We start from the raw sequence: 25,709 nt of genomic DNA, 5'->3' as shown, positions 1-25,709 counted from the left end.
CAGTGATAAAGAGTCGTACAAAAACCTCTGTCAGTCAGACGTCACAGTGACTGCACTGATACAGCTGAGAGAAACTGCAGCTGCTGCAGCTTTTTTTATGTAGAAAGGGTTTTCTAGATCTGTCAGTACAATACAGGACCACAACCGTTAGACTGAATTTTTACAATGTAATATTATAACATTGGTTCTCTTACGAGAGGTCTGCCTGCACACAAAAGCCGTTCTACGGCTACCTAGAAAAATCCCATAGGGATGTATTTTCTGGTGTTCCGGCCACTGCCGATGGTGCTATATGCGTGGAGAAGATGCCCACTGCCCAGTGCCCATACCTACACACAAGCACAGCCCTTCACACAGGGCCCGCACTCATGAAATCGACTCAGGTCGATCGCGCACACAACATAGTAAACGTGCCCACTGCCTAGTGCCCACAAACACTATGTTCTGCATGTCTCATGGTTTTCTATACGAAGAAGCCTGTCCGCATTCGCTCTGCTCAGGCAGACAGTGCGCTCAATGCAGCAAATTTGCCCGCTCTTCCGAGCCCACATTCACTCACAGACATTACATGTCCTACGGGACTCGCCCAGCCCTCCCTCACTCGGTTGAACACCACAACGGGGTCGAGTGCGTCTGGAAATGTCAATATTGCATGTTATGCTACCCGCATGCTTGCAAACAAACACTCGCGCTAACTGAAAGCCAATGTGTAGATTCTCAGGCTTTCGCGCGGGAGACCCAGATTCGAATCCCATGTCCATTTTGCTTGGGGCCCCCAAATTCCTTCAAACGGCCCTGCCTGCACGCGCTCTCGGTGAGCGCGGCGTGCTTAGAGTTTGGGCCAAGCGACTCGAGAGTCATACTCAAACCTAGGCACGGTTGCGTTCCAAAATCCCTCAACACACCGTTTCGGGCTCAGGTCATTTCCCTGTCTGCCCTGCCGGTGTCGGGCGAGGAAGGGGACGCAAGCTTTCTTTGTCCAATAAGGGCGCTAAGAGCTTATGTGTCTCGCTCATCTGTTTTTCGACAGACTGAGCAGCTATTTGTCTCGTCCAGTGGACGTTCCAAGGGAATGGCTGTTTCGAAACAAAGCCTATCCAGATGGATAGTTGACGCCATGGCGCTGGCGTACGCTGCCAAGGGCCTACAGTGCCCGTTGGGTGTCAGAGCGCACTCCACGAGAGGCGTCGCCTCTTCGTGGGCGTGGTCTAACGGGATTTCCTTACAAGACATATGTATGGCGGTGGGCTGGGCCTCGCCGTCTACATTTTTTTTTTTTTTATTCACAATTTAGCACATATTACACAAACAATACAATAATAAAGAGAGAAGAAAAAAAAAAGAGAGAAAAAAAACAAAACATCAAGGATACTACCAGACACAACAACAACAAAAAAAAAAAAAAAAAAAAGAGAGGAATCTACACTACCACAGTGTGAATTATCTATTATTCCAATTGAGTTTATCATGTTATAGTCTCTATATAATTTAGTACTAATGCTTTCTGTACACCTAAAGACTTTGAAAAGATTTAGAAAAGACTTTATAAGATTATCAGCTCACATCTAAAGACTTGGGTTCACAGTGTTTAGTCTCAGACTAAAGATTTTACAAACACTGAATCTTGTAGTGACACTATTTACAAGACTACAACTAGATTATTTTAGCTTTTTATTCCCACCAAATTCCTCCCATCATGCTCAGCAGTGATTTAACAAAAATGGAGGAGAAGCAGTTACAGTTACTGTGGCTTTTGCCATTGCAGTCATTTGCAGTGAAAGAATTCTCACTTTGCTTGTTTGCCTTCTCTTTGCTGTGCTCGCTCCCACCCGCCTCTGCCTCCTCGCGTGTTGTCTCATTTTTTTACAGTCTATGCATTCAACCAAGTACCCCCGCGGGCACATCAATCTTCCCCCGCCCAGCGAGTGCTTGAAGTCCGTCAGAAACAGCGCGCGCGCGATCAGTTGTTGACAATTTGTTGTGTAGCGTCGCCTCTCGCCGCATTGCTTTTGTTTGAGGGCGCTTGACACACTCACACTTAACATGCTCCCCTGTAGAAACGGGCCTGGCAGCTCGCGCCAGGTCTAGACCATAGACTGTAAAAAAATAGGTCTAGACACGGTGAAAGTTTCCTGATTGTGACGGATTGCCGAATTGATGACACATTATAAATTAGCATTCTGCGTCTACAGTGCCAAAAAGAAGAGAAGAGGATAAAAGTGGATAAAGACAGACGTAAAGTGATGTAATGAATGAACAGTTTATATTATTGCACAGTAGTAAGATACTATAATTTAATGGTAGTTATTTTTACCTTAAACTTTATGCTAGCAGTTGTTCCTGTTTCCAGAACTAATTTATTGGTTGTTGATTGTTTTACGTCTCTATGACTACGCTACGACTTGCGATAATATCAAACATGTTTGATATGAAAGACTAGAGAAAGACTGGCATAAATCAGGTCGCCGACTGCAGATTATCACCTCACATTTAACGATCGCGATGACGGGAGCGCGCCGAGACTCCAGTAAGATTCCTAAAGACTGCCGGTCTTTAGTCTGGGACTGTGAAAATCCTTTGGTGTACGCCCGGCATTAGGCCCATATAGATTGGAACTCTTGCAGTCTTGAATGCTGTTTACTTGTAATTTCTTCAATGGGCATAATTGAGTAAATATAACATAGGACATAGCTCAAAAGTACTATTATACATATCTTGAATTACTTTATGAATCTTCTCCCAAAAGGACAAAACAGCTTTACAATACCAAAATAAATGCATAAATGTTCCTAACTCAGTTCCACATTTTCTACACATAGGAGACTTTGTATTGTTAAATTTATTAAGCTTCACTGGAGTTCTATAGTATTTATACAAAAATGTATAATTAGTTTCTTTAACTTTAATGTTCACACTCAGTGGTAAAGTCAAATCGGTACACAGAATTAGCCATTCTTTTTCACTAAACTTCCTTTTAAGCTCTAATTCCCAATTTGTTTTTAAAGAAGAAAAAGAATTCTGGGAGTTTTCTAACAGAATTTTATACAGATGAGATATCTTCCCCTTAACCGAAGTAGCAGAAATAATAGATTGTTCCAACTCAGTAGGATATAATCTAAGTTGTCCCTTTTTATATAAAGATATAATAATATGACGAACCTGCAAATATTTAAAAAAATCTATTCTAGGAATTTGATATTCATCACAAATAACAGAAAAAGATTTAACAGACTCAGAGTCGGCATCAAACATATGCGCAAAAGTTTTCAGCCCATGAAGTGACCAGTTTCGAAAATCAGTTTGGGAAAGTGCTATAAAGTCAGGGTTAAATGCAATAGGAGAGTTTTTACTTATATGACTTTTTGTGCTCAAATATCTATTACAGTCCTGCCAAGCTTTCAGTGTAGCTTGTAGGGGGGGGAACCCCTCTACACTCATCAGGAACTGCAAATTATTAACATAAAGTGTAGTTGTGATCTCCAATGGATAGCAAGTTTGTGATTCCAAAGTTACCCATAGGGAACTATTTTCCAGCTTCCAACTTACAGTAACTCAGAACAATGGATGAACAGATTATGTAAGAAACTGGCTCAAAAGTCTCATGTCTTCTCAATGCACGAGACACGGGATTAGCAAGAGGAGTGGAGCACAGAGTCCGACTTTCTGATTCCCAGCCTTTCCGATCACGCCAGCTGGCCCCTGCAGATATCGAAGACGTGAGAAAGCACTTACAAGAACTGCTGCAGGCAGGGATCATAACAGAGACACGAAGCCCCTCTGCATCCCCAATAGTTGTAGTCGGAAAGAAGACTGGGGCTATTAGGATGTGCATAGATTACAAACTGTTGAATAGCCTAACCATACCTGACCAGTATACAACACCATGCTCTGAAGATGCACTGAATGCCTTAACAGGGAGTCAGGGGTTCCCTGTACTGGATTTGCGTTCAGACTACTACCAGATAGCTATGGCCGAAGAGGACAAAGAGAAAACGGCATTCATTTGCCCGTTAGGATTTTTCCAGTTCGAACGAATGCCTCAAGGCATTACCGGGGCTCCAGCAACCTTTCAAAAGTTAATGGAAAAAGCTGACAAGAACTTCTTACAAATGCTAGTGTACCTTGGCGACGTGATAGTGTTTGGAAAAACTCTCGAGGAACACGAAGAGAGACTGCTCAAGGTCCTAGATCGTCTGGGTGAAGTTGGGCTGAAACTCTCAGTTGACAAGTGCCAGATCTGTCTGCCAAGGGCCCAGTACCTGGGGCACATCGTGTCTGCAGATGGTGTCGCCCCAGATCCAAACAAGATTGAGGCCGTCACTACATGGCCAGTGCCAACAAACCTGAAGACGTTACAATCTTTCCTAGGATTTTGCGGTTATTACTGCCGATTCATTCAGAAATTGAGTGTCAGCGTCAGTTCTGGCAGGCCAGGTAGTCAAGACGCTGCTAATGCTATTTTCTAACAACACTGTCCCGTCAGCTGATCTGCTCCAGCTGAGCTGCATTAGCTGGTTAACTCCCCTCGCTGCTCAATGGCCAAGCTCAAACAAGGCGCCCTATTTAAAGCACATTCAGTTTGATCAATACATGCTTGCTGCTCACTACTGCTGCCCGCCACCTCCCCAGCTCCTCCTTATGCATAACGTGGCATTTGCTTTGTCATGTTGCCTGCTCTGTTCACAGGGGGATATTTTAGCTCTCACAGTCCTAAACTGTGAGCGTTCCCTATGCTGCTGCTGTCCTCTGACTCTCTGCTATTTCATGGTGCTCATGAAAGGTCAGAGGACTCCCTGAACAGAGCCATACCGCCAAATTTCAATTCAGGAACATCAACTTGTTTGCAATCTATTCAATAAAAATTCTTAAATTATTTATTGTCTGTGTGTTCTTGACTTAATGGACCTGACAGAACTATTCTGCAATCGTTGTCCAGGTTTGAGTAATGATTTATGTTTGTATTTTCCACCATCAGTGGAGTCCAGACTGAAGATACAGGATATTATTACTGTCAGAATTTACACTACATCAACAGTAAATATGTGTTCACACAGTGTTAAAGAGTCATACAAAAATCTGTTTATGAAGAGAATGAGTCAGTGTTTCAATATGATCATCTTGTTTTAGGTGTAATATATGATCCTGTCAATCAAACTGAACAGACTGCATTCAGTCACTTCTGCTGTCTGGACGTGATGCTTTCCATTTGAGACACAGAAACTTTTACATTCTTACACAATTACTGTCACAACGGCTGATTCTTGATTTGTGATCATGTATTATACTTTAAATAACATTTTCATAAACAGTATATTTACACCATCACCTATAAATGTAATGATTATGTATAAAATAGTTTCAGATCGGCTGATTCTTGATCTTGATCTTTTTTTATGATATTTTTATATAATAAAGTTTTTAATCTCCTATAAATGATTAGTTTGTCTGCGCTGCTTCACTAAAGCAGAAGTGAAAGTGTTCCAGTCCAGATCATGTAACCAATCAAAGAGTGAGACTGAAAAGCCCATTTGCATTGTCAGGGTGGAGTGATTGTGATCCTCTCAGAATAGAGCAGCTCTGTCTCCAGAGACCATGTTCAAACCCCAAGAGCTTTATTTGACATTTACTGCTACATCAACCTTCTGAAAAGCACCTGCATCTTCATCTGTTAGTTGAATGATGTTGTCAGACACAAAGTGAACTTGTTGAGAAGCTTTATTGAATGTTGCAGCAAACACAGCAGATTGAAAGATCACACACACACACACACACACACACACACACACACACACACACACACACACACACACACACACACACACACACACACTCAGTTTCAGTATTGAGTTGTAAATCACTCCAGCTGCAGCACTAGACTCATGTGAATCCTGCCTGACACAGGACACTCAGATACGGCTCATCTTCAGGAGAGAAACATCAGCACTCAGAGCTCTTGTGGAACGAGACCTCATGAGGAGCTCCATCATGTGTTACTCTGCAGACGTACAGCTCTCCCTCTTCCCAGCGTGCTTTGCTGAGGGTCAGGACGCTACTGCGGCTGTAGCGGCCGTCCTGCTGGCTCTCTGCGCTGGTCAGAACCCCCTCGGTGACCTCTGACCCGTCCAGTGTCCAGCTCACCAGCGCCCCCTGTGGAGAGTAAGAGCTGAGCAGGCAGAGCAGTGCGGCTGAGTCTCCAGAGATCTGCAGAGAAGAGGGCGGCAGCAGAGACACTGAGGGCTTCACTGTGGGACCAGCTGCAGGAGACAAACACAACACATTTACACACACACACACACACACACACACACACACACACACACACACACACACACACACACACACAACACACTGCACTGCACATTCACAGCATAGGAGTAATGCTGCTCTAGTTTTAGATTCAATCATTATAAAACAATATCAGTAACACTTTATTTAAAGCTTTCATACATATTGCATTATAAAAGTATTAACTTTTAATTACATTAAAATGCATGTATGATCTAATCAATAAGTGTAACAGCAGTTATAACACATATTATCTATTCATTGATCCACCTTTATGAAGAACAACCCTTTTGAGATGAAACAATGAAATAGCAAATATTATAATGCATTTTAGATTTGGTTACAGTTATTTATGATAAGATATAAGGCATTGTAACACATTATGAAACACTTTATAATGCATTAAAGGCTTTAAGTAAAGTAATAATAATAGTAAATATGTAATAATAATTATCATTAATAAATGTTGTTCTTGTTTCAACTTGTTTTAAATTGTATGTTTAGGAATATTATAAGTATTAAATAGACAGACTTACTGAACACTAAATATAACTGCAGTTATAACACATTATAATATTATCTATTCATTGTTACACCTTCAAAAATTATAATACACCAAAACTCATGACAAACAACCAATTTTAGATGTAACACGGAAATTGCAAATATTGCAAATATTATAAAACATTTTAACTTTGGTTACAGTTATTTATATACATAGACATTATAACATACAACCTTAATAATGCATTATACATAAAGGCTTCAAGTAAAGTTTTACCACAATATCTTATTATCATTATTATTATAATGTTGTTCTTGTTTCCACTGTAAAACACTTTTTGAAATCAAATTATTATTTTTTATTAGGTGATTAAATAGACAGACTTACCGATCACCAGTTTAGTTCCTCCACCGAAAGTCCACCACAGTGATACAATCTAATGAAACGCTCGTACAAAAACCTCTATTCCACTCGAGTGAACACACACTCCAGCAGAGAGAGAGAAACAACACTTCAACACACTGATATTAGAAGATCCTCAGCTCTTCTCAACACTCACTCATTCAGATTTGACTAAATGCTTTCTGATATAACACTGTTTAAAGAAATATATTTGATGAGCTGTGACCTCTGAGGTGACCTTTGACCTCTTTGATCATGGATGATGTTGTGGAGTTTCTCATAATGATGCTTCTGTTCTTCATATGCAGATCAATCATCATGATTCACAGAAAAACCTGCAGCTTCAAATAAATGAATCAATAATTCTGAACATTTCAGATGCACATTGTTTAATATATAATGACCTGATTATGAGTCCTGATGAACTTCATGCATGTGGAAAATGTGGGAAAAATAGACATCATGAAAATATTTCCCAGAGAGCAACATGTCAACATTGATTCCAAAGGCCATAATGGACTTTTTTCTGGTTTACTCTAAATATAATAAAAACTATTAATTTGATGGCGGTTCATCTAGTGGAAGTGTAGCAGTGATGATGGTCACATGACTGAATATGGACACAGAGATGGACGTTCATCTGCACATCCTCAGTGTCTCAGGAGTCACAATAAAAATACTAAATAAAGTCATGATTCTGTAACTCTAGTGTATATTAGTTTGTTATCAGCACAAGCTGTTGTAAATCCTGCCCACTTCTTTGCATTGTCAGCACATGCTTCAGTGCTCTGAGAGTGTTTATAGTGCTGTGAGTTTAACACTTCATGACTGAGAGCAGAACACAATCTTCATCATCACACAAGACTAAACTACAGCAATGAACACAATCAACATCTTCATCTGGACCATTGCACTGTTTATTCAAGGTTCGTGTAATACAGTTTTTATAATGATTATTAATTATCTTAAAACATGAAATATATATCATTTTAATTTTTGTTTGTGTTTTCTTTCAGAGTGTAGAGGACAGATCACTGTAACTCAGAGTCCATCAGTAACAGCAGTTCAACCAGGAGAAGAAGTCAGAATAAACTGTAAAATCAGCAGTAGAGTGTATAGTGGCAGTTACTTACACTGGTACTCACAGAAACCTGGAGAAGCTCCTAAACTCCTCATATATGAAGCAACAGCACTTTATACTGGAACTCCATCTAGATTCAGTGGCAGTGGATCTGGCAGTGATTTTACTCTGACCATCAGTGGAGTCCAGACTGAAGATACAGGAGATTATTACTGTCAGAGTAGACACAGGATCAACAGTAAAGAAGTGTTCACACAGTGATAAAGAGTTGTGCAAAAACCTCTGTCAGTCAGACGTCACAGTGACTGCACTGATACAGCTGAGAGAAACTGCAGCTGCTGATGGAGGAGCACAAACTACACAATATCAAACCTTTCATTTGAGATTTGAGATTCCTTTATTTGTCATTTTCATGGTGTACAGAAAAACGAAATTGTGTTTCACACATCCACTACTCAGTAATTCAGTGCAATAGTAACTAATCAAAAGAGCACAATTTAAATATAAATATACTAAAATACACTAAAAATACAATAAATATATCTGCACTACAATATCTTAATACAATAAAAGAATAAAAAAATATATATATCAATTTCAAGTTCAAATCACGTTCTCTGGTTAAGCAGTCTAATAGCTGTGGGGAAAAAGCTGTTTAGTAACCTACTAGTTCTTGCCCTGATACTTCTGTACCTTTTACCAGACTGAAGGAGTATGAACATGTCATGTGAGAAATGAGTAAATTCCTTAATAATGCTATTTGCTCTATGCACACAGAGCTCTGTGTAGATGTCCTGAATACGTGGCAGTGAAGCACCAATGATTTTTTCAGCAGTTCTCACAATCCTGTTCAGTTGATGTCTCTCTTCTGCCGTACTGTTTCCAAACCAGCAAGAGATGCAATATGTGAGAATGCTCTCAATAGTGCCTCTATAGAACATGGTCAAGGCTGGAATAGGGAGATCTACGGAGAGAATGAAGACGCTGTTGGGCCCTCTTGATTAGAGCTGTTGTGTTGTTACTGGAGGTTAGCTCATTGGTCAGATGGACCCCCAGGAACTTGACACTGTGTACTATATCCACCTCAGAACCGCTGATGGTCAGTGGGAGATGGTGCCGACGACTAGTCCTCCTGAAGTCGACAACCATCTCCTTGGTTTTTTTTGGTGTTAAGGACAAGGTTGTGTGTTTTACGCCATGCTGTCAACTGTTCCACCTCCTCTCTGTAAGCCGACTCATCATTGTCAGTGATGAGGCCAACAACTGTGGTGTCGTCAGCGAACTTTAAAATATGATTGGTGGTAAAACTAGCAGAACAGTCATGTGTCAACAAAGTAAACAGTAAAGGGCTAAGTACACACCCTTGTGGTGATCCTGTGCTCACTGTGATTGTCTTAGATATTTTGTTACCAATTCTGACTGTCTGCCGCCTCTCCGTCAAAAAGTCCAAAATCCATCTGCACATGCCAAGATCCACTCCCAGCAATAGCAACTTTTCAATAAGTTGTTGTGGCAAAATTGTATTAAAAGCAGAGCTAAAATCAATAAATAAAATTCTTGCATAAGTGTTCCTGTTTTCCAAATGTGTCAAACTGAGGTGAAGCAGGGTAGATAGAGCATCCTCCGTTGATCGGTTTGCTCTATATGCGAACTGCAATGGGTCCAAACTGGTTGGGAGACATGATTTGATGTGGTTCATAACAAGCTGCTCAAAGCATTTCATAACTATTGGGGTCAGGGCTACAGGATGATAATCATTCATGGTGGCTGGATTTGGCATCTTGGGCAGAGGTATTATAGTTGCGCTCTTAAAACAGATGGGCACTCTGGCTTGGCTGAGGGAGATATTAAATATGTCTGTGAAGACATCCTTCAGCTGTTCTGCACATTTCTTCAGCACACAACCTGGGGTGCGTTTCCCGAAAGCATCGTTGGCCAACTATGGTCGCAAGTTCATCGCAATGTCCATTGAACTCTATTGGTAACGACGGAACTTGCGACCATGGTTGGCCAACGATGCTTTCGGGAAACGCACCCCTGGGATGTGATCTGGACCAGCCGCCTTTCGAGGGCTGATTTTAGAGAAAACCCTCTTCACGCTGTCTGACGTCAGCTGGAATGCCTGGTTGATGGGAGGCAGCACCTGCCTTTGTGCTAGTTTATCATCTGTAATCTCAAACCGAGAGAAAAAGGTGTTAATATTATCTGGTAGAGAGGGATCATTTTCTGTTGTCCGGACAGTAGGCTCATAGCCTATAGCTGTCTGAAATTCCTGCCATAACCGCCTTGTGTCCCTGGTGTCATTAAAATTACTTGACAACTCTTTTCCATACTCTCTTTTAGCCTCTCGAATTGCTCTCTTTAGATCATTTCTTGCTAAATTGTGTGCTTCAGTGTCACCAGATCTAAATGCAGCATCCCGAAGCCTTAGCAATGATCGAACCTTTGATGTAAGCCAAGACTTATCAGTTGGACGCAGCTTGACAGTTTTTGTAACAGTCACATCATCAATGCATTTGCTAATAAATCCCAACACAGTCTCTGTATATTCCTCTAGGTTTGTACAGTCCTCAGATGTTGCTGCTTCCTTAAAAATGTTCCATTGTGTACACTCAAAGCAGCCCTGTAAGAATGAGAAAGCCCCCTGTGGCCACACTCTAATTTCCTTGACCACTGGTGGCTCCTGTCTCACTCTGGGTCTGTATTCAGGTTTTAACAGAATAGTCAAATGATCAGAGCTGCCAATATGAGGTAATGGTGCTGCAACATATGCATTCTTGATGTTTGTGTATAGATGATCAAGTGTATTTTTCCCTCTTGTTGCACATGTAACATGCTGGTAAAAATTAGGTAAAACAGACTTCAGATTAGCCTTGTTAAAATCCCCAGCAACGATGAAAAAATGCATCTGGATTGGTTGTCTGTAGCTGACTCAGAGTTTTGTAAAGTTCTCCCATAGCCTGCTTTACATCTGCATTTGGAGGAACATACACTGCAGTAATAAAAATTGCTGCCAGTTCACGTGGTAAATAAAAAGGTCTGCATTTCACAGTCATAAGCTCCACATCAGGAGAACAGTATTTAAAAATTGTCCTAGCATCATAGCACCACAAATTGTTTGTATAAATTGCCAGGCCTCCTCCTCTGAGCTTACCCGATGTTGACATCACTCTATCCGCTCTGTGGAGTGTTAGCCCCGCTAGCTCAATTCCGGAGTCTGGGATTTTGTCTGTCAGCCACGTTTCTGTAAACACAAAGACGCAACAATCCCGTACTCCACGCTGTAACGATCTCCAAAGACTGATGTAATCCATTTTAGTGTCCAATGAACGAACATTCGCCAACAGGACCGAGGGAACAGCCGGCTTGCAGGGGTTAGCCGTTAGCCTAACGCTAATGCCTCCTCGCCGGCGATGATGCTTCCTCGTCGCGGTGGCTCCAAGTGAACCCGGTGTGCAGCCTCAGCGTAGCAGTCTGAGCTTGCTAAGCCGTTCTAGATCTTTCGGTTGCCTTTTCCCGCATCGCTGTCTAATGTCTAATAGAAAGTCGCGGTCATATACATGTTTTCTCCCATTTGCTTTACAGGGCAGGGACGAAACTATTTTATTTAGCACTGAAAATCTTTCACTAGTGTCAGCAGAGGCCGCCGCAAGCATCGGTCGCGCCGCCATGTTGGTATATTTCACAGACTTTATTCATTTATTACGATGAACTAAGTAAACATATAATCTTGTGTCTCTTACTAAACTGGACTAAAATGTGTAGAAAATGTGAGTGGTGATTGTTGTTGTAAAACTTCTTGTTCTTGTAAAGCCACGACAATGTAATAATTGCACTTCCATCCTTCACCACTAGAGGACACATCTTTATATTACTGAGTTCCCGATCTGTCAGCGAGAGAGTTTTCCTGCACTTCAACGAGCATCTAGAAAGAGAAATTTCTCACTTCACATCAGAAGGCCTACTCTCTCATCCCTGCAGAGAAAGACACGTACGAACGAGACGCTAAAATGAAAATGGTTAAAAGCACCATTTTTAAGGAAAATGTACTAATCACACTGATGCACATTATGACAGAAACCCTTAACAATGTTCTAAAACCATAAATGCAGTGATTATGATACAAAAAAAAAAAAAAATTATAATAAAAAAACTAGTTGCAATGTATCTTCCTATTGTGTCCCTATAATTAAGATTCACCCACAACAACTGACTGAAACTCAAATCAGAACCATTAGAAATAGAACATTTCATTCAAGTTTTGCTGAAGTTAACTCACTTATAGAACATTTCTCCTTATACATGAAAACATGTAAATTAAACTCAGATGTCCAAACTCAAATGGCTACACTGACATTACTGTTTTATCTATTTATAATGTGGTATTAATTAACTTTTCTTATATACTTGTCTCTTTTTGCCCTCAGTGTTACTAAACCTGTGTGCCCTATTTCTATTCTTAAAGGAGTGGCGTATTCAGCTCTTCATATTGTATTCATAGTAAGGGTTTTGTATCAATATTGTCATCTCGTTTTAGTTCCCACCACAACGCTACACAAGCTGTGCTTATATGCGTAATTATTCACTCACTGCATCATCCACAACTTGTACAACAGCAAGCTAGGGATGGGTGTTTCCAAACACTGCTTCATGAAGCTCTGAAAATAATTTATTTCGATAACAGTGATTCAGAGCGTGTATTAAAACTCAGTCATGTGACTGCACTACACTAGACTTTGTGTCATAACGGTTTAGAAAATTTCAATGGTTCGTCACTGGGGGGCCATGTGATCTCTGCAAATTTTTATAATAAAAAAGGAGTTGTAGTTAAAAGTGTCTAATTGGTCTGATTAACCAAGCTCTCCATTAAACAAACAAAACAAGCCCTACAATTCAATAAGTAACACATAATATAAAAACATTTCATATTTAATAATATTAGATGATTTGGTAATTAGGCTACATTTACATTACACTTTCAATAAAACATTTGCATTTGGTTTGTAAATGTGTTTTTATGCTGTTCTGACCAGCACTGGTCTCCAGCGTGTGGCGTTTCCAGAGCTTCAATAGACACGAGCACCAGAGAAACGCCAGAGAAACGAGCACGCCGCCATTTTTATAATATTGTCTTTAAACTTCCGTTTTGCGGTCGCTCTGTATATTTCTATGGTATTTCTGTCCAGGAGTAATTAGCTTTTGAAGTGGATTTACTTAATGTAAAATTAACGAAAGTTATCATGAGGATTGTAAAGTTTAAAGCAGATGTCTTAACAAATGTCAGTAGAAGATGTCACCGGGAAGATTTTAAAACGAGCCGTTCATTCATAAATACGTCAGATCGCTGTGAAAATACAGATTGGAAGTCAAAAGGGCTACAGAAGGTCTATACAGTGAATCATTTTGCAAATCAATCAGTTCAATGGTTTCTAAAAGCTTTGTTTCTCTCATCACTAGAGCAACATGATTTTGGTTCATTTTTAAATTGATAACAGCAGACTATGCGGTTGCACTTTATTTTACAGTATGTGCACTTACATGTACTTACAATGTACAAAGAAAAGTACTGGGTAATGTAATGGCGCTTTTCCACTGCATGGTACGGTACGGCTCGGTTCGGCACGGCACGCTTTGGCGCTTTTCCACTGCATGGTACGGTACGGCTCGGTTCGGCACGGCTCACTTATGGCGCGTTTCCACTGCATAGTACAGTACGGTACGGCTCGCTTCGGCTCGCTTTAAATGGTACCACCTCTGTTGAGGTTCCAAGCGCACCGTACCGGTACTAAAATGTGACGTGAAAACACTGCAGATCACTGATTGGTCAAACAGAATCGTCACTATCAGCGTCATTCTATTTGCGACACGAGACACTAAACCCGCTAGATTTAAATAGACAGTAGACAACAGCCAACACTGTTTCTTGCAGTTAAAAAGTTTATTGCAAACTATACTTTAATGATCACAATTAAAGTTTTAATTTTATTAAATTGAACAAGCGCAAAATTAAGCATTAAATCAAATATTCAAAAAGACTTAATAATAATGTTATTTCTCTCTATAGGCGTGTTTACGAATATGGCGATCGTCAACTTAATCTTACTATTTTATAAATAAAAATCAGTGCATGCGTCCCCGGATTTACAAATGCACATATTGCTTGTTGCACGCACATTATGTCGAAATAACGAGATATTATGTTGAAATAACATTATTTTTGAATATTTGATTGAATGCTGAATTTTGCGCTTGTTCAATTTAATAAAATTAGGCCTATATATAGCCTATATATATAGGCTACTATTAATAAATGAGCAAAACTTGGCCACAAAATATTTAATATAAATTTTTTTTGATGATCACAATTAAAGTTTTCATTTTATTAAAACGCGTGCACTGATTTTTATTTATAACATAGTGTTTTCTGTCAGTGTCCGTGCATGGCAAAGATGAAGTTGACGATCGCCATATTCGTAGTAAACGCACCTATAGAGAGAAATGCACATAATGGATTACATATGAGAGTAGCCTATTTATTTTTGTTTTGAATTATTTCGTTTAAAGACATTTCAAGCTTTGTGTATTTGAGGATGAGATGCGCTAGTTAACGTACCTAGGCCTACAATGCAAGTGACCGCTCGGGCGCCTCAATGATTAAATTGTCTATTTTGCATCTTATTTTTTCAATTCAGGCAATTATTTGCTGAAAAAAAATATTAAAATTAAGATACAATTTATACAAAACGAAATTCACTTTAAAGAAAGGCTTTCTACCAAACAAAACATAATGAAGTGGTCAAAATTATTTCTGACTCGCTTCATGTCTCTCTACTCGTGCTGTTCACTTTTCATAATCAACATAGGCAGATGGAAAAAAATAACATAACATTAACTAAATGCGCTTTTTTAATGGCAGTAGGCTATAGTTTAAAACAGTATAGGCTCTCTATTTGTAAAGATTGCTGCACATTCATTTAATTCTGAATTGTGCACACACAAGTTGAAAGGCATTTGTTCAAATCAAGTTCACGGATAATTGTGCGTGCATTTATTAATCATTATGATACTGAAATCATAAAGTAGGCTATGCTATATGTACAAAAAATTAGATGAGCCCATATGAACGCAACGTTTAATTACACGTTAAGAATTTTCCTTCCATATAGTAAACCATTATAAGAATGTTAAAAACATCCACATGCCGAGAATCAAGAGCACCATCCCCTGTGTTGTGCGTTTAAAATGTGGCGCGTTTACGATGATGTCATGGCAGTAGAGGCGGCAACTATACCGATCAGTCACACCCAGTTTGAAGCGGTACTAACTGCAATGGAAAAGCAACCGAGCTAAAGCGAACCGAACCGTGCCGTACCGAGTCGAGTCGTACCATGCAGTGGAAAAGCGAAGCGAGCCGAACCGTTCCGCGCCGAGTCGAACCGTACCGAGCCGAACCGTGCCGTACCATGCAGTGGAAAAGCGCCATAAGGTAACTACATGGGTTCAGGGTTAGTACCTAGTTATTACCCAGTTATTTTAATAACTATAATAAGTGCATAGTAAGAACATGGGGAACAGGACTGTAAAATAAAAAACTACTGACTATCAAACATTGTTTAGTGTGAAATGATAAAACACAGTTCAATTATCAAGCAATCTCATTGGCTACAGGATCATCAGAAGCCAATCAGCTTGTGTAATTTGGTAATGATGTGATTGCTTACAGCTTATTCGTCCATGAATCCTGAAAAAAGTATCACAGGTGAAAAAATAAAAATAAAATGTTATGGCTGTTGAAAATCCAGCTTTGCATCACAGAAATAAATGATATTTTTAAAGTATATTAAAATAGAAAACTGTAAAACTGTACATTTAAAATGTAATAATATGTTTCTGTATTTTTGATCAAATAAATGCAGGCTTGATGTGTCAGGGTCTTTGTTTCATGTATCTATGATTGTGTTGTACTTCAACACATGGCTCTGTCTTTGTTTGTGTTGGCCATGTGCTCCTCTGTTCCTGCCTCCTTGTTTACCTGTATCTTGCCCTCTTGTCTAGTTGAATCCTCATTTGTCTGAGTGTTTTCGGCTGTTCCTCATGTTCTCTGCTCCCTTGTTTGAGTCCTCGTTTACCTGAGTGTGCTCACCTGTGCCTCTTGTTCTTAGCTCCCTTTATATGTGTGCTCTTTGCCTCATGTGTGGCCAGTTTGTTAGATGTTGTGCCACTGTGTGCTTCTGTGCTACATAGTTTGTTTCTTGTTACTAAGGTCTATAGTGTTTTATTTGTAGAAGTTTCGTATTGTTTTTAGTGCTTCAGTTCTGCCATCGGTCCTGTCTGTCTTGTCTCCTGTGTCTCTAGTTCCAGTCCTGTCCTGCTAGCAGAGCGTCCCTGGCTGCTTACACTCTTTGCTTTGGAGCAAGCCTGGTGCTAAGCCTGAGATCTCTGAGTGCTTTGCCTGGTGAACTTGAAGTTCCTGTCTGGCTATTGCTGGTATTCTCAGGTCTCATTCTGCTCTGCCATTACTACTCTCCAGCCTACAATCCTCTTGTGCTAGTTACAACGGCTTTCATTGTGTCTCATCCCTGCCTATGGTCTGGACTGTTCACCTCTCGCACCACATCTTGTCTGTCTACTGTTTGTCAATAAACTGGTTAACACTCGTTCTGCATTTGAGTCCTCCTTCATAGACCCGTGACATGATGAGCATAAGAGACTTCTTTAAAAACATAAAAATAGTCATGTGTCCAAATGTTTGACCAGTAGTACTGTACTATTATACTATTGCTGCAGAATTATCAAACATGTTGAAGTCCTTTCACGTCTCCATTTGGCGTGTTGTTGTCCGCCTACACTTCACATAATAGTTCTGTAGGCCTGGGCTTCATTTAACCAACTATGATAGTTTGACTATTATAAAGTCACAGTGTGCGCCCGACTTTAGTCTTGAGTTGTTGAGTTGTTGTATTATGTGGGGAACTGGTATGCATGTAAGAGGGAGAGAAAGTTGTTTTTGTACATGCAATGCTAGCAAAGAGACATGTGAGTTACCTGAATGTGATCTCTTGATTTACGTGACATACAACAATGTCCACTAACTCTCATTAGAGTATTAGTAGATTGTATAGTATTAGTATAGTAAGTATTAGTTGTGATTGACGATCAGTTAAACTTCACAGAGCACATTTCTAGAACGGCCCGGTCCTGCAGATCTGCCTTATACAACATTAGGAGGATCAGGCCCTTCCTATCAGAGCTACACAACTCTTGTTCTCTCCAGACTGGACTATTGTAATGCTCTCTTGGCCTTCCAGCATCGACTGTCAAACCTCTGATCCAAACACTAATAACACTATATCATTACAATCAACATCACTCTTGTGTTTATGAAGAGAATGAGTCAGTGTTTCAATATGATCATCATGTTTTAGGTGTAATATATGATCCTGTCAATCAAACTGAACAGACTGCATTCAGTCACTTCTGCTGTCTGGACGTGATGCTTTCCATTTGAGACTCAGAAACTTTTACATTCTTACACAATTACTGTCACAACGGCTGATTCTTGAGTTGTGATCATGTTTTATATTTTTAATAACATTTTCATATACAGTATATTTACACTATCGCCTATAAATGTAATGATTATAAAACAATTAGTGTCAGAACGGCTGATTCTTGATCTTGATATTTTTATATAATAAAGTTTTTAATCTCCTATAAATTATCAGTTTGTCTGCGCTGCTTCACTAAAGCAGAAGTGAAAGTGTTCCAGTCCAGATCATGTAACCAATCAAAGAGTGAGACTGAAAACCCCATTTGCATTGTCAGGGTGGAGTGATTGTGATCCTCTCAGAATAGAGCAGCTCTGTCTCCAGAGACCATGTTCAAACCCCAAGAGCTTTATTTGACATTTACTGCTACATCAACCTTCTGAAAAGCACCTGCATCTTCATCTGTTAGTTGAATGATGTTGTCAGACACAAAGTGAACTTGTTGAGAAGCTTTATTGAATGTTGCAGCAAACACAGCAGATTGAAAGATCACACACACACACACACACACACACACACACACACACACACACACACACACACACACACACACACACACACACACACACTCAGTTTCAGTATTGAGTTGTAAATCACTCCAGCTGCAGCACTAGACTCATGTGAATCCTGCCTGACACAGGACACTCAGATACGGCTCATCTTCAGGAGAGAAACATCAGCACTCAGAGCTCTTGTGGAACGAGACCTCATGAGGAGCTCCATCATGTGTTACTCTGCAGACGTACAGCTCTCCCTCTTCCCAGCGTGCTTTGCTGAGGGTCAGGACGCTACTGCGGCTGTAGCGGCCGTCCTGCTGGCTCTCTGCGCTGGTCAGAACCCCCTCGGTGACCTCTGACCCGTCCAGTGTCCAGCTCACCAGCGCCCCCTGTGGAGAGTAAGAGCTGAGCAGGCAGAGCAGTGCGGCTGAGTCTCCAGAGATCTGCAGAGAAGAGGGCGGCAGCAGAGACACTGAGGGCTTCACTGTGGGACCAGCTGCAGGAGACAAACACAACACAATCACACACACACACACACACACACACACACACACACACACACACACACACACACACACACACTTTGTTTAAAGCTTTCATACATATTGCATTATAAAATAATTTTAATGCATTAATTATGCACTGCTATATACATTAAAATGCATGTATGATCTAATCAATAAGTGTAACAGCAGTTATAACACATATTATCTATTATCAGGCCGATCTGACTGCTTTAATTCCAGCAATTATTCACTCTGAACATTAATATCTTACATTTTGAGATATTCACCTGAACTGAAAATGTAACTGTCACAGTGTCTGGTTTATGTTCCTTGGGTCACCACTAGATGTCCTCCTTCCTCACGGTGTCCAGCACACTCTTGCACTACATTCCCCATGATCCTTGTCTGTTCATTGCACTCAGCTGTCCCTCATCACTGATCATTGCACTCAGCCTGTTTCCCATTATCATTGTCATTTCCCTGTGTATAAATACCCTGCCTGTTTTGTGTTTGTTACGGATTCCTTGTTATTCATCACGCCACTTGTGAGGTCTGTTCCACTCGTTGTTCCTGTTTATTGTTTTATGTTTTGGACAGCCTTTTTGTATTATTGACCCCTGCCTGGACTGTTTTCTGATTTACGGATTTCCCTATTAAATTCCATTTTTGCACTATTGGATCTTCCTGTGTTTCCCTGAGTGTGGATCGTGACAGAAGGAATCCGTCACATATAAGATCCAGCATTATGGGGTTTCGTATCTCTCCCCCTAAGACGGAGAAGGAGAGGAGGGGACGGGTCCAAAATTTGATGGGTCTACACCAGCAGGGCCAGACGGTGGGTTGTCTGGCTCAGACTTTTTGGACCCTCTCTAGAGGCATGGACTACAATGATGCAGCTTTAAAGGATTTTTTTAATGGCTGCCTGGATGACCCATTGCCTGGGTGGGAGATGAAGGGGTTGGAGGTCCTGGACTTTTGGGGGTTCACCAAATACCTCCATCATCGGAGCCAGTGGGACACACCAGTCACGCCAACCATCAAGCCAGCCACCGGATCTGTCTATTGCTGTCCAGGACTGGTTTCCAGTGTGGCCGATTCTCTGCTGATGTCGGCGCGTGTTGCCAGGAGGGCCATCGTGTCTGGGTCTCGTCCCACCAGGGCCGTCCTGCCTGAGTGTCTTCCCACCGAGCCTGCACTTCACGTCACGTCTGCCCAGCCAGAGACTGTTCACGTCACGTCTGCCCAGCCAGAGACTGTTCACATCACGTCTGCTGAGCCGGTGTCTTCGGACAAGATGGCCGCTGCCGAGAGTGTTCCCGTCACGTCTGCCGAGCCTGTGTCTTCGGACAAGATGGCCGCCGCCGAGAGTGTTCCCGTCACGTCTGCCGAGCCTGTGTCTTCGGACAAGATGGCCGCCGCCGAACCTGTTCACGTCACGCCTGCCGAGCCTGTGTCTTCGGACAAGATGGCCACTGCCGAGCTTGGGTCTTTGGACAAGATGGCCGCTGCCGAGCCGGAGCCAGTGTCTGTTCCTGAGCCGGAGCCAGTGTCTGTTCCTGAGCCGGAGCCAGTGTCTGTTCCTGAGCCGGAGCCAGTGTCTGTTCCTGAGCCGGAGCCAGTGTCTGTTCCTGAGCCGGAGCCAGTGTCTGTTCCTGAGCCGGAGCCAGTGTCTGTTCCTGAGCCGGAGCCAGTGTCTGTTCCTGAGCCGGAGCCAGTGTCTGTTCCTGAGCCGGAGCCAGTGTCTGTTCCTGAGCCGGAGCCAGTGTCTGTTCCTGAGCCGGAGCCAGTGTCTGTTCCTGTGTCTGTTCCTGTGTCTGTTCCTGTGTCTGTTCCTGTGTCTGTTCCTGTGTCTGTTCCTGTTCCTGTGTCTGTTTCTGTGTCTGTTCCTGTGTCTGTCCCTGAGCCGGTGGTGCCAGTTCCAGTGTCTGTCCCTGTACCTATGTCTGTTCCTGAGCCGGAGCCAGTGTCTGTTCCTGAGCCGGAGCCAGTGTCTGTTCCTGAGCCGGAGCCAGTGTCTGTTCCTGTGTCTGTTCCTGTGTCTGTTCCTGTGTCTGTCCCTGAGCCGGTGGTGCCAGTTCCAGTGTCTGTCCCTGTACCTATGTCTGTTCCTGAGCCGGTGAGGTCGGTGCCTGAGCCGGTGGTGCCAGTTCCAGTGCCTGAGCCGGTGGTGCCAGTTCCAGTGCCTGAGCCGGTGGTGCCAGTTCCAGTGCCTGAGCCGGTGGTGCCAGTTCCAGTGCCTGAGCCGGTGGTGCCACTTCCAGTGCCTGAGCCGCTGGTGCCAGTTCCAGTGCCTGAGCCGCTGGTGCCAGTTCCAGTGCCTGAGCCGCTGGTGCCAGTTCCAGTGCCTGAGCCGCTGGTGCCAGTTCCTGGGCCTGAGCCCTGGCCGCCCGAGAGGCCTTCTCTGCCCTGGCCGCCCGAGGGGTCTTCTCCGCCATGGCCGCCCGAGGGAAAGTCTCCGCCATGGCCGCCCGAGGGGTCGTCTCCGCCCTGGCCGCCCGAGGGGTCGTCTCCGCCCTGGCCGCCCGAGGGGTCTTCTCCGCCCTGGCCGCCCGAGGGGTCTTCTCCGCCCTGGCCGCCCGAGGGGTCTTCTCCGCCCTGGCCGCCCGAGGGAGAGTCTCCGCCCTGGCCGCCCGAGGGAGAGTCTCCGCCCTGGCCGCCCGGGGGAGAGTCTCCGCCCTGGCCGCCCGAGGGAGAGTCTCCGCCCTGGCCGCCCGAGGGAGAGTCTCCGCCCTGGCCGCCCGAGGGAGAGTCTCCGCCCTGGCCGCCCGAGGGAGAGTCTCCGCCCTGGCCGCCCGGGGGAGAGTCTCCGCCCTGGCCGCCCGAGGGAGAGTCTCCGCCCTGGCCGCCCGAGGGAGAGTCTCCGTCCTGGCCGCCCGATGGACCCTCTGCTCCGCCCTGGCCGCCCGATGGACCCTCTGCTCCGCCCTGGCCGCCCGATGGACTGTCGTCCCCGTCCTGGCCGCCAGATGAGCTGTCACTCCCTGTTTCTGTTCCCCTCCATGGACCTGGCCCCCCATCCCTCCCCCTGATCCTCCACCGTTCCACCTCCCGCCTGGACTCTTGTTTTGTTTGTTTCTATGTCTTGGAGCGTCTGGTAGCCGCTCCGTAGAAGGGGGGTCATGTCACAGTGTCTGGTTTATGTTCCTTGGGTCACCACTAGATGTCCTCCTTCCTCACGGTGTCCAGCACACTCTTGCACTACATTCCCCATGATCCTTGTCTGTTCATTGCACTCAGCTGTCCCTCATCACTGATCATTGCACTCAGCCTGTTTCCCATTATCATTGTCATTTCCCTGTGTATAAATACCCTGCCTGTTTTGTGTTTGTTACGGATTCCTTGTTATTCATCACGCCACTTGTGAGGTCTGTTCCACTCGTTGTTCCTGTTTATTGTTTTATGTTTTGGACAGCCTTTTTGTATTATTGACCCCTGCCTGGACTGTTTTCTGATTTACGGATTTCCCTATTAAATTCCATTTTTGCACTATTGGATCTTCCTGTGTTTCCCTGAGTGTGGATCGTGACAGTAACTCAATTTCAAACAGAGTTAAAACACAATTGAATCACACAGAATGAACAAAACACTGAATTATAAGCACAACATGAGCAAAAGAGATTCAGTATCATTGACTGAACTACAGAAAGTAGCAACATTTACATTCTGATGTCAAATCTCCTTTTTCCATGTATGATTTCTACAATAAAAGATGAACTAAATATGAACTCAGTGTAGAAATAAATGAAGGAAAAACAAACCTGTAATAAACTGAATAAACTCATAGTGAGACACAGTGTGGAAATATGTATATGTATAATATATATATATATATATATATATATATATATATATATATATATATTGTTGTTGTTGAAAGGAATAATGCTATCCTTATAATAATATCATTGTTTTAGAATAAATAATTATACAAAAATATCAGTAACACTTTAATTAAAGCCTTTATACATATTGCATTATAAAAAAGTATTTTGAATGCATTAATTATATATTGTTTTACACATTATCTCATCAATAATTGTAACCAAGGTTTTAACACATTATAATATTATCTATTCATTGTTACACCTCCAAAAATTATAATACATTAAAACTCATGATAAACAACCAATTCTAGATGTAACAAGGAATTTGCTAATAGTATAAAACATTTTAACTTTGGTTACAGTTATTTATGAAAACATATATGACATTATAACATACGCTATTGATACCTTTATAATGCATTATACATAAAGGCTTTAAGTAAAGTATCACCACAATATCTAATATAATTTTTTATTAATAAATGTTGTTCTTGTTTCCACTGTAAAACACTTTCTGAAATCTAAATTGTATTTTTTTAAATATGTAATTAAAATGACTTACATTTGATCACCAGTTTAGTTCCTCCACCGAAAGTCCACCACAGTGATACAATCCAATGAAACGCTCGTACAAAAACCTCTATTCCACTCGAGTGAACACACACTCCAGCAGAGAGAGAGAAACAACACTTCAACACACTGATATTAGAAGATCCTCAGCTCTTCTCAACACTCACTCATTCAGATTTGACTAAATGCTTTCTGATATAACACTGTTTAAAGAAATATATTTGATGAGCTGTGACCTCTGAGGTGACCTTTGACCTCTTTGATCATGGATGATGTTGTGGAGTTTCTCATAATGATGCTTCTGTTATTCATATGCAGATCAATCATCATGATTCACAGAAAAACCTGCAGCTTCAAATAAATGAATCAATAATTCTGAATATTTCAGATGCACATTGTTTAATATATAATGACCTGATTATGAGTCCTGATGAACTTCATGCATGTGGAAAATGTGGGAAAAATAGACATCATGAAAATATTTCCCAGAGAACAACATGTCAACATTGATTCCAAAGACCATAATGGACTTTTTTTATTATGACTCTAAATATAGTAAAACTGATTAATTTAGTTCTTGATTTCTCATTGTTAACATGCTTATAAAGGTGCAGCACAGAACTGTACTCATAAATAAATAAATAATTATGGCGTTTGACACATATGTTTCAAATGATGTTTCAAATTCATGATTCTCCAGTCATTTCAGTGGCCTCTTCATGGTCCCTCTTAATGGTGTCCATCATGTTTAGATCACATGACTGAATTCTGCTCACTTTATCTTGGTAGCAAATTATCAGAAACATTCTCTTGATGTAAATTAAACTGCAAGACAGTGAATAGATTATTTCTACAGCGGCTCTGAAAACTGAAAATGTTTCATCCACACTGAAAGATGCCAATATAAAGAACCCTTCTGCCAAACATAACATATTTCACAATTAATCACTAAATGGTTCAATAACATTATTCTGAAAGTAAAATCTTCTATGTAGAGTTTATGAGTTTGTTATCAGCACAAGCTGTTGTAAATCCTGCCCACTTCTTTGCATTGTCAGCACATGCTTCAGTGCTCTGAGAGTGTTTATAGTGCTGTGAGTTTAACACTTCATGACTGAGAGCAGAACACAACACAATCTTCATCATCACACAAGACTAAACTACAGCAATGAACACAATCAACATCTTCATCTGGACCATTGCACTGTTTATTCAAGGTTTGTGTAATACAGTTTTTTACAATGATTATTAATTATCTTAAAATGTGAAATATATGTTTATCATATACTGTATATCACCATATATATAATTTTAATTTTTGTTTGTGTTTTCTCTCAGAGTGTAGAGGACAGATCACTGTAACTCAGAGTCCATCAATAACAGCAGTTCAACCAGGAGAAGAAGTCAGAATAAACTGTAAAACCAGCAGTGATGTGCATGTATATAGTGGTAATCATTATTACTTAGCCTGGTACTCACAGAAACCTGGAGAAGCTCCTAAACTCCTCATATATCAGACATCAACCCGTTATACTGGAACTCCATCTAGATTCAGTGGAACAGCAAATACTGGACGAGATTTTACTCTGACCATCAGTGGAGTCCAGATTGAAGATACAGGAGATTATTACTGTCAGAGTTTACACTGTCCTAGTAGCTGTGATGTGTTCACACAGTGATAAAGAGTTGTGCAAAAACCTCTGTCAGTCAGACGTCACAGTGACTGCACTGATACAGCTGAGAGAAACTGCAGCTGCTGATGGAGGAGCACAAACTACACAATATCAAACCTTTCACAGACTATATTCATTTATTATGATGTAAGTAAACATATCTACATATAGAATATAAGTAACACAATCTAACATCTCTTACTAAATTGGATTAAAATGTGGAGAAAATGTCAGTGGTGCTTGTCGCTGTAAAACTTTCCACTACAATATTATCTATATTATTACTATATTAAAGTCAATCCTTTAATTACCCTTCCATCCTTCACCACTAGAGGGTTACATGTCTTTTACATTACTGAGTTCAGTGGAAGCCCTGAACTGGCACTGCAATGTGAAAAAATAAATAAATAATTATGTGTGGTCAGGGTCCAAAATTAACACCCGGCAAGTGCCAAATGCGGGTAGATTTTCCGTTTGGCGAGTAAATCTCAAAAGGCCATCCGCCACACTGGCGGGTGAATGTTCAAACCAAAATAGTAATGTAATAAAATGTTTATTACAATTGCATTTTGTAATGTTATAAAATATCTGGCATGATGGCTCGGAGTTGTTGTGTTTGCCAGTCACTAATCTGGGGACGAGGTTAGCTAGCCACAGAACGTCTCTAGCGCTCCAAGTCTCGCAGCACTGTCTCTGGGGCCGGAAGGTAAACAGTGCCGTGAGACTTGGAGCACTAGAGACGGTCAGTTGCTAGCTAGTACTGCAGCTAACTTCTGGTCTGCAGCTCGCTGCCGCTTATTAGCTGATATGTAGCGACA

General features: G+C 41.7%; 2 gene segments (V, D, J or C); both read right to left on the bottom strand.

Annotated features, from left to right (window-relative positions):
• Window positions 1–5,698: 5,698 nt before the first annotated feature.
• Window positions 5,699–7,509, bottom strand: LOC311283337 (immunoglobulin lambda constant 7-like). The segment is given in 3 exons: window positions 7,438–7,509; window positions 7,178–7,226; window positions 5,699–6,254 (listed from the first exon to the last, which is right to left on the bottom strand).
• Window positions 7,510–18,256: 10,747 nt separating this feature from the next.
• LOC311283336 (immunoglobulin lambda constant 7-like) lies at window positions 18,257–23,545 on the bottom strand. The segment is given in 3 exons: window positions 23,455–23,545; window positions 23,211–23,312; window positions 18,257–18,814 (listed from the first exon to the last, which is right to left on the bottom strand).
• Window positions 23,546–25,709: the final 2,164 nt, after the last annotated feature.

This window comes from Rutilus rutilus (genome assembly GCF_951802725.1).
Source record: "Rutilus rutilus genome assembly, chromosome: 23".
NCBI lineage: Eukaryota > Metazoa > Chordata > Actinopteri > Cypriniformes > Leuciscidae > Rutilus > Rutilus rutilus.
This window is presented reverse-complemented; position numbering and strand designations above follow the sequence as displayed.